Here is an 18,682-nt window from a genome sequence, read left to right as displayed (position 1 = left end):
AAGTGAGGGGATGGAAAAAGATATTCCATGGAAATGGAAATCAAAAGAAAGCTGGAGTAGCAATACTCATATCAGATAAAATAGACTTTAAAATAAAAAGAGACAAGGAAGGACACTACATAATGATCAAGGGATCAATCCAAGAAGAAGATATAACAATTATAAATATATATGCACCCAACATAGGAGCACCTCAATACATAAGGCAACTGCTAACAGCTATAAAAGAGGAAATCGACAGTAACACAATAATAGTGGGGGACTTTAACACCTCACTTACACCAATGGACAAATAATTCAAAATGAAAATAAATAAGGAAACAGAAGCTTTAAATGACACAATAGACCAGATAGATTTAATTGATATTTATAGGACATTCCATCCAAAAACAGCAGATTACACTTTCTTCTCAAGTGTGCACGGAACATTCTCCAGGATAGATCACATCTTGGGTCACAAATCAAGCCACTGTAAATTTAAGAAAATTGAAATTGTATCAAGCATCTTTTCTGACCACAACACTATAAGACTAGAAATGAATTACAGGGAAAAAACCGTAAAAGACACAAACACATGGAGGCTAAAGAATACATTACTAAATAACCAAGAGATCACTGAAGAAATCAAAGAGGATATCAGAAATACCTAGAGACAAACGACAATGAAAACACGATGATCCAAAACCTATGGGATGCAGCAAAAGCAGTTCTAAGAGGGAAGTTTATACCTATACAAGCCTACCTCAAAAATCAAGAAAAATCTCAAATAAACAATGTAACCTTACACCTAAAAGAACTAGAGAAAGAAGAAAAAACAAAACCCAAAGTTAGCAGAAGGAAAGAAATCATAAAGCTCAGAGCAGAAATAAATGAAATAGAAACAAACAAAACAGTAGAAAAGATCAATAAAACTAAAAGCTGGTTCTTTGAGAAGATAAACAAAATTGATAAACCATTAGCCACACTCATCAAGAAAAAGAGGGAGAGGACTCAAATCAATAAAATTAGAAATGGAAAAGGAGAAGTTACAACAGACATTGCAGAAATACAAAGCATCCTAAGAGACTACTACAAGCAACTCTATGCCAATAAAATGGACAACCTGGAAGAAATGGACAAATTCTTAAAAAGGTATAACCTTCCAAGACTGAACCAGGAAGAAATAGAAAATATGAGCAGACCAATCACAAGTAATGAAATTGAAACTGTCATTAAAAATCTTCTAACAGGGGCTTCCCTGGTGGCACAGTGGTTGAGAGTCCGCCTGCCAATGCAGGGGATACGGGTTCGTGCCCTGGTCCGGGAAGATCCCACATGCCGCGGAGCGGCTGGGCCCGTGAGCCATGGCCGCTGAGCCTGCGCGTCCGGAGCCTGTGCTCTGCAACGGGAGATGCCACAGCAGTGAGAGGCCCGCGTACCGCAAAAAAAAAAAAAAAAAATTCTTCCAACAAACAAAAGTCCAGGACCAGATGGCTTCACAGGTGAATTCTATCAAACATTTAGAGAAGAGCTAACACCCATCCTTCTCAAACTCTTCCAAAAAATTGCAGAGGAAGGAACACTCCCAAACTCATTCTATGAGACCACCAACACCCTGATACCAAAACCAGACAAAGATACTACAAAAGAAGAAAATTACAGACGAATATCACTGATGAGTCTAGATGCAAAAATCCTGAACAAAATACTAGCAAACAGAATCCAACAACACCTTAAAAGGATCATTCACCATGATCAAGTGGGATTTATCCCAGGGATGCAAGGATTCTTCAATATACGCAAATCAATCAATGTGATACACCATATTAACAAATTGAAGAAGAAAAATCATATGACCATCTCAATAGATGCAGAAAAAGCTTTTGACAAAATTCAACAGTAATTTATGATAAAAACTCTCCAGAGAGTGGGCATAGAGGGAACCTACCTCAACATAATAAAGGCCATATACAACAAACCCACAGCAAACATCATTCTCAATGGTGAAAAACTGAAAGCATTTCCTCTAAGATCAGGAACAAGACAAGGATGTCCACTCTCACCCCTATTATTCAACATAGTTTTGGAAGTCCTAGTCATGGCAATCAGAGAAGAAAAAGAAATAAAAGGAATACAAATTGGAAAAGAAGAAGTAAAACTGTCACTGTTTGCAGATGACATGATACTATACATAGAGAATCCTAAAGATGCCACCAGAAAACTACTAGAGCGAAACAATGAATTTGGGAAAGTTGCAGGATACAAAATTAATGCATAGAAATCTCTAGCATTCCTATACACCAACATTGAAAAATCTGAAAGAGAAATTAAGGAAACACTCCCATTTACCACTGCAACAAAAAGAACAAAATACCTAGGAATAAACCTACATAGGGAGACAAAAGACCTGTATGCAGAAAACTATAAGACAGACACTGATGAAAGAAATTAAAGATGATACCAACAGATGGAGAGATATACCATGTTCCTGGATTGGAAGAATCAATATTGTGAAAATGACTATACTACCCAAAGCAATCTACAGATTCAATGCAATCCCTATCAAATTACCAATGGCATTTTTTACAGAACTAGAACAAAAAATCTTAAAATTTGTATGGAGACAAAGAAGAACCCGAATAGCTAAAGTAGTCTTGAGGGCAAATAGTGGAGGTAGAGGAATCAGACTCCCTGACTTCAGAGTATACGACAAAGCTACAGTAATCAAGACAATATGGTACTGGTACAAAAACGGAAACATAGATCAATGGAACAAGATAGAAAGCCCAGAGATAAACCCACGCACCTATGGTCAACTAATCTATGACAAAGGTGGCAAAGAGAAAAGTCAGTCTCTTCAGTAAGTGGTGCTGGGGGCTTCCCTGGTAGCACAGTGGTTGAGAGTCCACCTGCCGATGCAGGGGGCACGGGTTCATGCCCCGGTCCGGGAAGATCCCACATGGCGCGGAGCGGCTGGGCCCGTGAGCCATGGCCGCTGAGCCTGCGCATCCAGGGCCTGTGCTCCACAACGGGAGAGGCTACAACAATGAGAGGCCCGTGTACCGCAAAAAAAAAGGGGTGCTGGGAAAACTGGACAGCTACATGTAAAAGAGTGAAATTAGAACACTCCCTAACACCATACACAAAAATAAACTCAAAATGGATTAGAGACCTAAATGTAAGACCGGACACTATAAAACTCTTAGAGGGAAACACAGGAAGAACACTTTTTGACATAAATCACAGCAAGATCTTTTTTGATCCACCTCCTAGAGTAATGGAAATAAAAACAAAAATAAACAAATGGGACCTAATGAAACTTAAAAGCTTTTGCAGAACAAAGGAAACCATAAACAAGACGAAAAGACAATCCTCTGAATGGGAGAAAATATTTGCAAACAAATCAGTGGACAAAGGATTAATCTCCAAAATATATAAACAGCTCACGCAGCTCAATATTTAAAAACCAAACAACCCAATCCAGAAATGGGCAGAAGACCTAGACATTTCTCCAAAGAAGACATACAGATGACCAAGAAGCACATGAAAAGCTGCTCAACATCACTAATTATTAGAGAAATGCAAATCAAAACTACAATGAGGTATCACTTCACACCAGTTAGAATGGGCATCATCAGAAAATCTGCAAACAACAAATGCTGGAGAGGGTGTGGAGGAAAGGGAGGCTTCTTGCACTGTTGGTGGGAATGTAAATTGATACAGCCACTATGGAGAACAGTATGGAGGTTCCTTAAAGAACTAAAAATAGAATTACCATATGACCCAGCAATCCCACTTCTAGGCATATACCCAGAGAAAACCATAATTCAAAAAGACACATGCACCCCATGTTCATTGCAGCACTATTTACAATAGCCAGGTCATGGAAGCAACCTAAATGCCCATTGACAGATGAATGGATAAAGAAGATGTGGTACGTATATACAATGGAACATTACTCAGCCATAAAAAGGAACGAAATTGGGTCATTTGTTGAGACGTGGATGGATCTAGAGACTGTCATACAGAGTGAAGTAAGTCAGAAAGAGAAAAACAAGTATCGTATATTAACGCATATATGTGGAACCTAAAAAAATGGTACAGATGAACCAGTTTGCAGGGCAGAAATAGAGACACAGATGTAGAGAACAAACGTAAGGACACCAAGGGGGGAAAGCAGCGGGGGTGTGGGGGGGGATGAATTGGGAGATTGGGATTGACATGTATACACTAATATGTCTAAAGTTGATGACTAATAAGGACCTGTATAAAAAAATAAATAAAATTCAAAAAGAAAAATTCTTTAAACTCATATTATTTGACTTTTTTTTCTAGGATCCATTCCTAATGACATAGAGTGAATGGCCAGATTTGAATGCTCCCCTTGCACTCGAGCGAGATATATTTAAAAAAAAGAAAAAAAAATCCATTAGCTTTAGAAAACCATGAAACCACTTTAAAAGAAATATTCCGCCTCTTTTTTTTAGAATGCCACATATATTTTGTAGATTGATGACATTCTGTTTATTACCAAAATATAGCACAAATGAATTAATTTTCCTGGTTTCTGTTGCAAACAATGAAAATGTTTTTTAAAAAAAGTTAAAACACCAGAAAACACAAATAGGGCCTTCTTTATAAAAATTAAAATACACTTTAAAATTCTAGTAATTATGGCTGTAGTTATAGAAATGTTTTATCGTAATTTGTACACATTTTGTAAAATAATAAAAGTAAATTTTATAACATTGTGATTATAATACTAAAAATAATTCAGATGAGCATTAATTTCTCTTTCATCTTGTTAATCTTTCCAAGTTCTGAAGATCTAAATTATATTATTTCTGCCTATCTATCACCTATGTATCTGTCTTTGTGTGTGTGTGTGTGTGTTGAAAAAGACCTGATGGCAGGACTTCTCTGGTAGCTCAGGGGTTAAGAATCTGCCAATGCAGGGACACGGGTTCCAGCCCTGGTCTGGGAAGATCCCATATGCCGTGGAGCAGCTGCGCCCATACTCTGGAGCCCATGAGCCACAACTACTGAGCCCATGCACCTAGAGCCCATGCTCTGCAGGAAGAGAAGCCACCGCAACGAGCAGCCCGTGCACCGCAATGAACAGTAGCCCCTGCTCACCGCAACTAGAAAAAGCCCACGCACAGCAACAAAGACACAACGCAGCCAAAAAATAAATAAATAAATTGATTTAAAGAAAAGAAATAAAGCTATAGTAATCAAAGCTATGGGGTACTGTTATAGAGACAGATGCAGAAATCAATGGAATTGAATAGAGAGCCCAGAAAAACATTCAAGTATATGGTCAAATGAATTTCGACAAGGATGCCGAGACTATTCAATGGGAATAAATAAATAAATGAGTTTGGAAGCGTTCTTTCGTTTTCTGTTTTCTGGAAGAGTTTGAGAAGGATTGATATCCTTTAAAGATTAAACTTTTAGAAGTAATATACCTGGTAAAATTCCTTATGCTTTTTATATTTTTATAAATATTGTTATATCACCTTGAATAAAGCTGGTACTAAATTAATCTTCCACTAAGTATATATAAGAGTAAATTTTTCCACACTGAGGGCAGCAGAACATTAAAAAAATTTTTAAGTCTCTGGCAGGTGCCTCTTGAATGGCCCTGTTTTGTTTGAAAAACCTGGTTCAATTTTCTTACCTTCAGAGTTGGTCAAATCCAACTCCGCCAAACATGATTCAGTTAAAAGGGCCAAAGGGATGACCCTTCTCACAGCCTCCATCTTTGTGAGGAGGCAGCCTTGAGGGTGAGCAGACTTTTATACTTTTTTGCATTTCATAACTTATCTAGTTTCATAAGCCTCCTGGCCACCTCTAGGGAAATGTGTCAGTTTGACTATGCAAAGGGTAGATTTATGTGAGAATATAGCTTCTGTGTGACTGGTTTATTATCAACGATCCCAAACAGTGAGTGTCTGCTCTCCCCAATTTTTTTCCTGGAAGGTTTGCAGGAGGTGCCCAGCTAAAGCTCTTCACAGGGGATCTCCAACACCTGGCACACAGCAGGCACAACTAATCCCTCCTGGCACTGACTTGGGACTGTGCTTTTGCCTTACTGTTTGTTCAGATCATGAAGGGGGTAGCACCATTGACCTCTTAAGCCTTCACTGCTGTTCTGCAAAATTAAAGCCTTTGGAGTCTATGGGATTAGCCATGTGAGGCAGGTAGTGTAGCACCTGGACAAACTCTGGGTCCAGCTGCGTTCCTCTGAGCCTGCCAGGGTGCTGACCCTGAGTGGGAGGGGGTGGGGAGGTGGCACAGGATCAGGAGGAAAAAGAAAGTGCAGATCTACGTTCAGTTTGGAGGAATTTCAAACTACTATGTCCAGAGAGCCTGAAGAAGGCACATTAAAGTCCCTCAGGCACTACATTTTGCAGATGATAGAAAGGAATCCTGGTGTCAAAGGTGGGACTAAAAAGAGCAAGTGTGTGTGTGGCCTTCTTCCTTTTCTTTCTTTCATCCATTCAAAAAATATCCGTTAGTTACTGTTTTAGGGCCTGGGATACAGAATTGAATATGAGAGACACAGTCCTGCCTTCAAGTCTGATATGGAACTTCCTGGCGGCAAGAGAAAATTGGAAGGCATATGAACACCTAAGATGAACCTGGGAATAGATGCCAGGAGAGGAGCAGAGAAAGTGTCCTGGAACTCAAGATGGACAGGTCATTTCAAAGTGGAGCGTTTCGGAGCAGCCTCCAGGGAAGATGCAATTCTAAATTTGCTGCTTAAAACTTGTACTGGGGCTGGGAGCGCTCACCCTCTAGGAAGTTTGTCCCCATCAGCCCTTCTGGCAAATTTCAGCATCGCTGAAATGCTGACTATTCCATGAGCCAAGCCCTGTGTGGAGAGGACTGAAACTCAGCAGAGAGGGGGCCTTTGGAAGATGCTGAGCTCTATGTTCATCCCAGAGGGAGTAGATGTTGCCTTCATTTCCGAGTTATCTTTTTTACCCCTTTTAGTAGGTAATCACCTGTCACTAGTTCACTCTAAGTAAACATGTGATGCTTATAAAGCAAGCATTCTGTTGTCGCAGGAAGTACAAATTGTGGTTACAGATGGGGAGTCTGTGCTTAGAAAGGGGTGCTAGAGGCTCAGTGGAAGGTGCCAGAACAGTCAAGGGTGCATCTTGCTGCCCATTTCTGTGCTAACACACAGAACGTGTGTTAGTCAGGCTACCGTTTATGGGACACATTCTCAGGCACTGTTCTAAGTGTTACATGCTTTCACTCATTTATGAGATGTAATAGCTCACTAATGGGGAAAAATAATGACTCTGATGATAAGGATTATATTAAATGTTAATGCATTACCACAAAGATGTAAATTAACATAATCAAAACGTGTTTTATATGAATATTTAGAAGATAAACTGTCAGAAATCACTTCATGATGGAGGTGAAGATGGCTCATTATATGCAATGTCTGTTACTACGTTGATGTTTACCAGGCACATTCACAACTGGAATAAAAACTACATTTATGAGCTTCCCTTGCAGCTAGGTGAGACTGTGTGATTCAGTTCTGTCTAGCACAGGGATTTACAGAGAAATGGAACGCACAGCTTTTTTCAACCTCCTTCCTCTTTGTCTAGAATTTGGACATGAAGGTTAGAGAACCAGCAGTCATCTTGCAGCCAGCCTGACTGTCTGCTGCTGGGCATCTTGAAGAGGAGAAAAATCAAATTCTTACTTGTTCAAGCCACTGTTATTTTGAGATTTTGTTATAATCACACCTAATCTTAAGTGATAAAATAGTCAAGTGGTTTGTTCAACTTAACATGGAAAAGAAAAACTGAGCTTTTACAAGGTTTGAAGAAAATGTCTTCTTAAGAAAAGCTTTAGACACTCCTGAATCTTTTATATCAAAAGTGCAACTTCAGCGAATTTTCATATTCACTCTAATTTTATGTATACAATTATGTGATGTGATTCAAAAGCAAACACTAAAATGACAAAAGAGTTTAATGTCATGCAGACTACTAGAAGAATTCTCATTTTCAAGAAAATATATTTTAGAAGCCTGAGAAAAAGACTGCTCCGAAAGTTATTGCAAATTCGGTCTCCGTGGTGAGCACTGTATTGCTTGGAGGCTTATCCTCTCAGGAGAAACTTATATTTTTACCGTATCTGTCCCTAAATTAAGATGTTTCCTCTTCAACATCCCATTGACTCTTCAGAACAAGCCTATCAAGTGGGTCCTATTACCTCCATTTTACAGACAAGGAAAACGGGGTTTGGAGGAATTATATGCCACACACAAGGGTAAGCGAGGTGGAGGCAAAGCCAGACCTGCTAACTCAGAGCTGCAGGAGGCTGAAACGGAGGGATGTTCGTGCGGGAGAGTTGGATCTGTTGCAGGAAGGAGGACCCCTTCCAGGGCCCGAGAGCGGACTCTCGTCTAACACTCGGAAATGGATAGTCCAAGGAGACACACGTGCTGACAACGCAGGAGACTTTATTGGCAAGGGGCGCCCGGGCGGACAACGGCAGGGTAAGGGAACCTAGGAGGACTGCTCTGCCACGTGGCTTGCAGTCTCAGGGTTTATGGTGATGGGGTTAGTTTCGGGGTGGTCTCTGGCCAATCATTTTGCTTGGCCCGTATCTGGTCTGACTCAGGGTCCTTCCTGGTGGCACGCGCATTGCTCAGCCGAGATGGATTCCAGCGAGAAGGATTCTGGGAGGCTGGTAGGACATGGACTGGCGTCTCCTGTCTCCTTTTGACCTTTCCCGAATTCTTCCTGTGGGTGGGTGGGTAAGGAATGTTAGTTCCGCATTTCTTACCAGGACCTCCTGTTGTGAGATAACTCATGCAGGTGGTTACTATCATGTCTGGCCAGGGCGGGTGGTTTCGGTCTGTGGTTCCCCTAACAGGTCCACCCTCAACTCAGTGGAGAGCCCCCAGGAGCTTGAAGCTGGAGCTCCACAGGGCAGGATGGAAGGCACACCCCTTAGCATGGCCTCCAACACCATCTCCGTCTCAGCCTAGCTTATTATCCGGCCTCACCTCCCACTGTACAGCCCACAGCCCACACGTGTTCAAACCTCTGAGCCTGGGCCGCATCGTTTGGCTGCCTGGGCCTGCCCTCCATCTCCTCCTACAGTTGCTGGAATCCTAATGTCTTCTCTCCAGGAAGCCTCCCCTGAGGCTCTCACCTGTCCCCCCTCCCCCACCATTAATTATTCCTTCCACAGGATCTCCACGCCCTTTGCTTGGGCCTCTAATGAAACCTGAATTTTGTTTACCTACAGGTTTCCAGGGTAGGATTTTACACTGTGGACAGATACTTGAGTTCAGGAACCAAAGCTTCTGTGTCTGTACTTTGTCTTGCTGAACCCACTATTTTAGACGCAGGAGGTGCTCAAGAAAATGTACACTGAGAAGAATTAAGGGGGCTTTGTTTGTTTGCTTTTCATACTACTTAAAAATGCTTTAGTTTCCAAGTGCTTTTCATGTCCTATCCAACTCTATTAATAGTCAGGATTCTCCAGAGAAACAGGATATATACAGATACATAAGAGGACACGTATAATGGAATTGCCTCACCCAATTATGGAGGATGAGATATGACACAGTATGCCTGCTGCAAGCTGGGGAACCAGGAAAGCCCATGGTGAAATTCAGTCTGAGTCTGAAGACCTGAGAACCAGGGGAGCCAGTGGTGAAACTCCCAGTCCGAGGCCACTAAGAACCAGGGGAGGGGGGATGAGGTGGCGGGGTTGCTAGTGTGAGTCCCCGAGTCCAAGAGGAGCTCCGATGTCTGAGGGCAGAAGATTGATGTCCCAGCTCAAGAAGAGAGAGAATGAATTTGCTCTTCCTCTGCCTTTTGTTCTATTCAGTTTCTCAAGGGATTGGATGACGCCCACCCACACGGGTGATGACAGATCTTTACTCAGTCTACTGATTCAAATGCTAATATCTTCTGAAAACACCCGCACAAACACACCCATAAATAATGGTTTAGTAGCAGCCTGGGCATCCCTCAGCTCAGTAAAGTTGACCCATAAAATTAACCACCACAAGTCCACCCTGAGTCAACGTGGCACTCGTATGCTTCTTCTTAAAGCATACTTAATCTCCAGATAAAGACAACAATAAGGTCATAATTCCACCTAACATGATACAACTATTCTGCGTGCAACCCAAAACACACTAGTTCCTTCTCCAGAAGAGCAGGGAAGTCCTTGAGCGATGTTCACTATTTTCCTGATATCCTGTAACCTAAATACTATGATGTAAAATTAAATACTGAATGCTGACATAAAGTCCATATATCTTATGTTACATGATATGGAAATAAGAGAGGAAAGAAAACAAAGATATTTTCTTAATATATGTAAATACACACATAATATATTCATAACAAATAAGGAGGAAATATGACAGAATCCTTGCTTCTGTAACTGCTCAGATGGTAGCAGTTGGTATTTATAGACACCTTCTACTACTCATTCTGTATTCAGAGTCCCTTGTTTATGTCACAGAAGCACGATGGCAGGGGGTCAAATTCGGCAGGAAAGCTACATTCTTCACAGCACTGGAGGCTGGGATAAGACTCAGAGATGGAGTTTGTAGCCCCGGTGACCTTGTCTCGATTGCTCTTGGTTATGGTCATAGCAACAGGGGCCTTTGCAGCACTTCAGAAAAATATACACAAAGCATGGAATTAGAATTTTTCATTTCAGTCCATCTGTTACAATTGTCAGGGGTATCTGGAAAGCTTGGGGCTGGAGCCAATCAAACACATGACACCAACCCAAAGTGCTCTGCCCCCGTCCCAAGTTCCTGTCTAATCCCTTTCTCTCCTATGATTGCCAGAAATGTATAATCAGGTTACAGCAAATAAGGGAGAGTGAATTGCAAGTGTGGGTCACGAGATGATCACTGCAAGTCCTCCAAGTGCAAAGCAGGACAGGTGCCAAAGTCAGCCGTCGCCTGGGTGCTGGGATTCACCTTCCAGCACACAGGCCTAACTTCCCTAGAATGGGAACACCACTGCTTCTGACAACCAATCTCTCCCATGTTTGAAGGTTTCTTTCCCCCCAATTTAATGCTCTCTTGTCTGATCTACACTCCCTTGTCAGCTTCCTCAGGCGCTTCCCCAGAGTCCTGTAGGCCCCCCTCACCGTCCCCAAGGCCACAAGTGAGAGGACACCCTGAGAGCTCCCCAACTCAGGCAAGAGGAGGTCAGCTCAGCCCGTCCTCTGGGTGAACAGAGGCAGAGACTCATTCACACAGTCTCCCCGACAGTCCCCAATCTGCAGAGCCTGAACGGAGCGGGGCCAGCCAGTGTGCAATCAGCCAGCTGAGGGTAAACTCAATGAGGTCAAGTGACAAGGCAGCACAGAGCCCCCTGGCTGAGAACATTCTACTTACGAGCTCACAGCCCCAAACCAGAAGGGGAAGAAGCCAAGATTCTACACGCACTGCCTCTGTCGTCTCAAACCCTCCCGCTGTTCCTGACCTCACCCAGGGTGCGGCCATAGGGCAAGGGATGACCCCGCTCAGCACAGAGCCCCAGGATCCCATCTGGGGGGGTGTTAGCCACTCTTACCCACATCACTCACTTCAATGTGTCAGCTGCTTTGAAGTAAAGACAGATGACAACGCCTGTCAGCACAAATGCGGTCATCAGTAAGCCGCCACCAATGGCAAATCATAATCTTGAGGTCAAACATCTTACACACACCTGGGCAGACAAGGGCAGGCAAGCAGTGAGTGTGAGTTCCCCCTGCCCACAGTCGCTTAGCAACCTCAGTATGCTTCCTTCAGTGGAAGAAGAATGAACCCAAGCCACAGAGCCTTCCTGATGCATCTAAAACATGAATGGATCTTCCCAGAGGAGCCCAGAATCCTGAGCTGGTCCAGGTTGGGTAAAGGTTTATTCATGGATGAAAAAAGACTGAACTACAAAGTCCAGAGAGAAGGAAATTAATAGAAAAATTGAGAAGAATCTTTTCCCTCTCACAGGCAGTAATGTGCAACTGTCAGTAAAAAACAGGCCTGCACCTGAGCAAATGGTTTTAATCCCAAACACCTGGGTCTCATGAAATATATTTACTGATAGAGTCAGGATTGACCCTTTGCTGTTCAGCAAACTTAAAAATACTGTTTTATGGGAATGACTAAGGGAAAGACTTTTTTAAAAATATCGTGCTGCGTAATAGAATACACAAACCCATTTCATAAGTGATTGTGTTTTAAGGAAAGAAAGTTTTTAATTCTCCCACTGACAGCTGTCATGCCATCTCATGGTTTAAGGAGATTCTAGGAGACTTTGTCCCTCATTCTGTCTCAACAGGAGACCAGAGGCCTTTCTGCCATTTTCCCCCCTACATCCTCCCAGGAAATCCGGTTTGTCTGGAATAAGCAATTTGCTTAATCTAACACAATGCAATTGGGGAACGTGAGCCAGGAAAGAACCAGAAACAATTCTACTGCTAAACATACTTACTACAGTTAAACCATCCAGATCTGGATGAAGGCCAACTGGAAAAAAATTGAACAAAAAACAAAAAAACTTTAGGGAACAGGATATTTTATCAAACCTGTAATTTGAGAAACAGGGATCGAATCATCCCCGTTAGGAGGAATTAAGATCCAAGGTTGAAGAGCTCACTTTAGAAGCACAGCCTCTGTCCAGCTCCAACTGGTATGCCTATCAGGCCATAGGCTGTGTGACATCAGCTCTCTAGACACCAGCTCTTTCCTGGAGTTCCGAATTCTGTTCCATGTGTAGGTATATTTTAGGCCCCATGAAACAGATATACTATTTTGAATCCCTTAATTCTAAGTCTTTAACTTTGCAGGTCTTATTTCCCTCACGATAATTTTAAGGATTTAAAATTTCAATTTAAAAAATAAAGGAAAAAGATAGAAATGGGAAGATTAAAAATAGTCTTACACTTAGGAGTTCAATTATAGACGACTTTATGTTAGCTACACAATGAAATAATACAGAGCCATTTACTAGGATTCAAGCATATATGCTCACTGACATTGCAAGATTTTCATACTTTATAGTTAAAAGGGTTACAAAAATGAAAGTTGAATAGGATACCTGTTCTAAGTCAAGTATATATGATTTAAGGTACTCATACCCAGCCAATCTAGTAACATTAAATGAGGAGACTCCAGATACAGACAAGAAAGCTTAGATTTGTTTCTCCCGGCTCCTCTCTGCAAAGAATAACTGTAATACCTGAGGTAAAAACCAAAAGAAAACACAACAAAGGTCAAACGAAGGAGAACTGTGAAAGTTGGAAAGAGAAAGCAAACTGGTTAGGGACCCTAGGCCTGGATGAGCAGTATAGCATCAGGACAGAAGAAGGTAGCCCAGGCCCGATGTTCCCCAACTCCGAATCCAGCAACAGAGGGTGGCTCTGGAGAGTTCATTCTCCCTGGATTTAATGCGAGTCCTGCTGACAAGCCCAGGCTAGCCCAGTGGCAAGGCGGACAGTGTGGGAGCCCCCTGACAGTCAGTGGCTAGCGGAAGTGGGCCAGAGATTCCCTCTCACACCTAGATGCACCAAATGGCTGTAGCCTGGGAAATCTCCTGCTCCTTCAGGCAGCGCTGCTGGAGGCTTGGGAGCCCCAGTGGCACCAGAAAAACTAAGCTGATCAAAGTAGCACTGAAAAGCCTCTGAACGTTATATTGTCATTGGAACCTCATCCCACGAAAATAGGCCAGGATCTGCATTCTAAACCTAACCCGGTGGCTACCTGATAAAATTAAAGATTTAAATAGGACCTAGAGTCTCCTAACATAATAGCCAAAATATTCAGGATTCAATGGAAAATCACCTGGCAGACCAGGAACCAGAGAAGTAACACCTGAATGAGAAGAGACCATGAATTGATGCTAACAGCAAGATGAATCAAATGTTGGAATTATCCAGAAAGAATTGAAGACAGAATCCTACAAAGCCTTCGGTAATCAATACCAAATCTTCTTGAAATAATGACAATATTGAAATTTCAGCAAAGAAAGGGAAGTTACAACAAAAAAACCAAATAGATATTATACAACTAAAAAGTACATTAACAGAAATTAAAAAACAAAACAAAACAAAAACACCTCACTGGAAGGGTTCAGTAGCAGATGGAAATGACCGGACCAAATCAGCGAACTTGAGGACAGAACAAGAGAATTTAATAATCTGAACAAAAATTAACAAAGCCTCAGGGACCTTTGGGACCATAACAAAAGTTCCAACATTTATGTTATCAGAGTCTTAGGAAAGAAGAGAGAGAATGGGGATGCGGTTTTGAAGAAATAATAGCTAAAAACTTCCCAAATTTGGCAAAAGACAGATTCAAGAAGCTGAGAAAATCCTGAACAGGATAAAGCCAAGAAAATCCACGGCAAGACACATTCTAAATTCAACTTCTGAAAACTAGACAAAGAAACAAACTTGAAAGCAGCTAGAAACAACACATTACCTACAGAGGAACACCAATTCACATGACAACGCACTTCTTTCTTGTTTGTAACCATGGAGGCCAGAAGAAAGTAGTACATGACATTTTTCCAAGGGCTGAATGAAAACAACTGTTAAATTCTGTATCTGGCAAAACTATCGTTCAGGAATGGAGGAAAAAGGACATTCTCGGATGAAGAAAAACTAATAGAATTTGTCCTGAAAAGATCTACCCCTTAAAGGACAGTTAAAGGAAAAGAAAGTAAAAATAGCTGACATACCTTTCTGAATAGGTGACATTCCAGCAGAGGCCTAGAAAAACGGGGGAGCAAAGTGAGGAGGTGTATTCCAGGCAAAGAAAATAGTAACTGAATCCCAAGGCTGCAGTGGGTTTGGTGTGTTCAAGGGACAAGAAAAGGGCCATTGTGGCTAGTGAGATGCATCCAGGGGAGAGCGGTGGTAGGAGACGGAGTTGGAAAAATTAGCCAAGGACAAAATCTTATGGGGGTTTAGAGCTCTTAGTAAAAAGTCTAGATTTTTTTTCTGCCTGTTATAGAACACCTTTGGAGGGTGTCAGTGGGGTTTTAGCAAGGAACCCATGCAATCTGGCTGTAGAGCCTGTGCTTTTAAACGTAGACCAGTGGTTCTCAAACTGCGCATGCATCCACATCAGCTGGAGGGCTTGATGAACCATGGACGGCTGGGCCCAGCCCCAGAGCTTCTGAGTCAGTATTGTGAGGTAGGGCCTGAAAATCTGCATTTCAAGTAGGTTCCCAGGGTATGCTGCTGCTGCTGCTGCTTCCGGAACCAGACTCAAGAACGACTGCTCAATATAATTGACTTTGAATGTGACTTCCCTATGGCACCTAAGATGGAAGAGAGGAGGGACTTTCAAATGTACTGGAATAGTAATGATATTAAGAACCACGTATGTCACTCTTGTTATTTGTTAAATATTTATTTATTTATTGGCTGTGTCAGGTTGCGGCACACGGGATCTTTTGTTGCAGTGGGCAAGCTTCTCTCTAGTTGTGGCCAATGGGCTCCAGAGTGCACGGGCTCAGTAGTTGCAGCACCTGGGCTTAGTTGCCCCACGGCATGTGGGATCTTAGTTCCCCAACCAGGGATCAAACGGGCGTCCCCTGCATTGCAAGATGGATTCTTAACCACTGGGCCACCAGGGAAGTCCCACTCTTGCTACTTAAGAAGACAGAGAACAGAAGAGTAGAAAGAGGGAGGGAAAAATTTAACATTTACTGGGTATCTCCTATATACTAGGCCTGTGCTAGCAAGTCATATAAACTTCATACAAGAGAATGAGTGGGCTGCGATAGCTCCAATCCTACAGAAGAGAAAACTGAGGCCAAGAAAGGCAAAGCCACTCATCCAAAGTTACACAGCAGGAATAACTAAGATGGAAAGAGAATTCAGGTTTTTCTATCCTTGTGTTTTTTTCTCTAAGTCATCTTGGAAATATGGTCTCTGAGGGCATTTGGAGAGAAAATGTCAAAATGGTAGAAAACTGAAATCCTGGGCTGCTGTCCAATGCAGGGCATGGGACTGCCCTGAAGGACAAAGTAGTGGGACTTCCCTGGTGGTCCAGTGGTTAAGGTTTCGCACTTCCACTGCAGGGGGCCGTGGGTTCAATCCCTGGTCAGGGAACTAAGATCCCACAAGCTGCACATGCTGTGCATGGCGCAGCCAAAAAAAAAAGGAGGAGGAAGTAGTGATGTGAGGAAAGGAAGGGACAACTAGGAAGATGGTGTACCTGCTTTACCTTGAGAGAGGTGGCCATGGAAGAGGCGTCACTTCTCCTTTCAACAGCCTTGGATTTCAAATGTCAAAGGGGATCAGTTCCAAGTAAGAAGGTTCTATACCAAAATCCACATGGGCACGGGGAACAGAGAATGGAAGCAAGAGAAGGAAAGGAGTCCTGGATTCCAGGCCCATCTTCCCCACTTACCTGATAGAATGGTTGGCAAAGTGGTTCAGCTCCCCGAGCCTGTTGCTTCTTCTCGAAAGAGAAAAGATAATGAATAATGTGTGGTTTGACAATGGCGGTGGAGGCTATTAACGTCTGAGAGGGTTCAGTGAGAACACAGGCGTCACCACTTTGTAAACTGTGACGCCGATGTGAGCAGTTGATCCCTTTGATGGTGGCTCTTCTCCAACCACAGATGTGTTCCGTTCACAGGCTTCATCCAGATGCAAAGTGTGAAAGTGAAAACATTAAGTTTTTGATGGAACCTTCACCGAAGGGTCTCTGCTGGGCCCCACCAGAGATTCTGATTCATTGGTTTTGGGGTAAAGCTCATGAGTTTGCCTTTCTAACCAGCTCCCAGGTAAGGCAGGTGGGAGGGGCTGATCAGATGGCTCTGTGTCGAGGTGTGCTATGATAGAGACCAAAGCAGACTCCCCAAGCTCAGCCTGTTATCTAAATAATAATAACCCTGAGATCTTTTGAAATGCCTATTCAGGGACCACTTCTCCCTCTGGTGCGATTTGTTAAACCTTCATGTTTAACAACTTCCCCAGGTGATTCTGACAGAGATTGGAGAGCAAATGAAGAGCAACACTGACTTACCTTTGTCAGGCAACCAGATGTTACATGGTTGTACGTTCATAGCACCCAAAGCAGAATGCCAAGAAATTCTGCACGTGAGGTCACAAGCAAAGCTCCACTCCTTTCTGAGGCCCAGAGCGAATCATGTCACCCTCCTGCTTGAGCCACTGATTATTTGGTGCTAACAAATCCCGAGTGGAGCATCGATGGTTTTCCCAGGCCAGACCCAGGCTACCTTTTCAAGCCTTTCCTCTACCTGACATGCGTCATATGCTTGAGCCAATCTAAACTGTTTTACTTACCCCTAAAAAGAGCCTTCTGTGTTGTTTTCTCATGTTTCACGTGTCCAGTCGCTTGCTGAGGAACGGAGAGACCAAGAGCAGCTCATGAAGGCTGCACCTCAGCTGAGCTTTGAACAGTAGTGTGATTTAGGGCAGGAAGAGGTGGGGATCAGTGCACGAGGACTCTCATCTGCCGGAAGCAGCAGCTTGAGGAGACCTGGGAAGAAAGGGCGGGCTGCAACGCAGGTCATGTGGTGGTGGCCAATGAGCCTGGAAAGCCAGGCTGGGGCTAAGTGAGGAAGAGCCTCCAGTGGTCGTCTGTTTATGAGCCACGTGGCAGCAACACACAAACTCACTCCTTGCCCTGAACCTAAAAGGATCAAAGTCCAGTGATGATAGAGGGATGAAAAACTTAATATGCTACCACAGGAAAGAAAGAGATGAATTAATACTCAAAGGCGAGGCAATGTGGAAATTAAAATACGTAACCTGTATCTTTTTTTATTTTTATAAATTTATTTATTTTTGGCTGCGCTGTGTCTTCGTTGCTGTGTGCGGGCTTTCTCTGGTTGCAGAGAGTGGGGGGCTACTCTTCACTGCAGTGCGTGGGCTTCTCATTGCGGTGGCTTCTTGTGGAGCACGGGCTGTAGGTGTGCAGGCTCAGTAGTTGTGGCTCACGGGCTCTAGAGCGCAGGATCAGTAGTTATAGCGCATGGGCTTAGTTGTCCATGGCACATGGGATCTTCCCGGACCAGGGCTGGAACCCGTGTCCCCTGCACTGGCAGGCGGATTCTTTACTACTGCGCCACCAGGGAAGTTCCCCGTAACCTGTATCTTGATTTAATTTTTGATCACCCACACACCCCTTGCAGCCACCTCAAACTGCAGCGGTTACCGTGACACCTCTGAAGGTGCATTTGCCAGCCCTGATTTCCCAGACTTGACTTACTGGGTGTGCCGCATACAAAGGCAGAAAAGTTACAAGAAAAAAAAGACTTAATAGATATTTTGTACATACTGTGGTCTGTTCCTCCTATCTGAGCAGGCAGTATTTTCTTAGGTGATAATAATTTTAATAAAGCAATTACATATACATACATAGAGCAATTTGTAAGTATAAGAAAATCAATAACTATGAATCTCTAATATATATAAAATATAATTTAGGTTTTCATTAACATGGAGAAATTAAGAAATGGATGATCAGGAATTAAAGCTCATCTGAATTATTTCTACTACTATAATCATGAATATTGTATTTATTTTAATTACTTTAGAAAACATAGCCCATGTGTTCTCGTTATAATTATATTAAAGCAATTTGTGAATCAAAGAACAGACCACAATAATCAGAAATTGTATAAACTATTTTTTTTTTTTTTAGAAATTGTATAAACTATTA

This window comes from Stenella coeruleoalba (assembly GCF_951394435.1).
Source record: "Stenella coeruleoalba genome assembly, chromosome: 16".
NCBI lineage: Eukaryota > Metazoa > Chordata > Mammalia > Artiodactyla > Delphinidae > Stenella > Stenella coeruleoalba.
The sequence above is the reverse complement of the archived record's forward strand: the minus strand, read 5'-3'. Positions refer to the sequence as shown.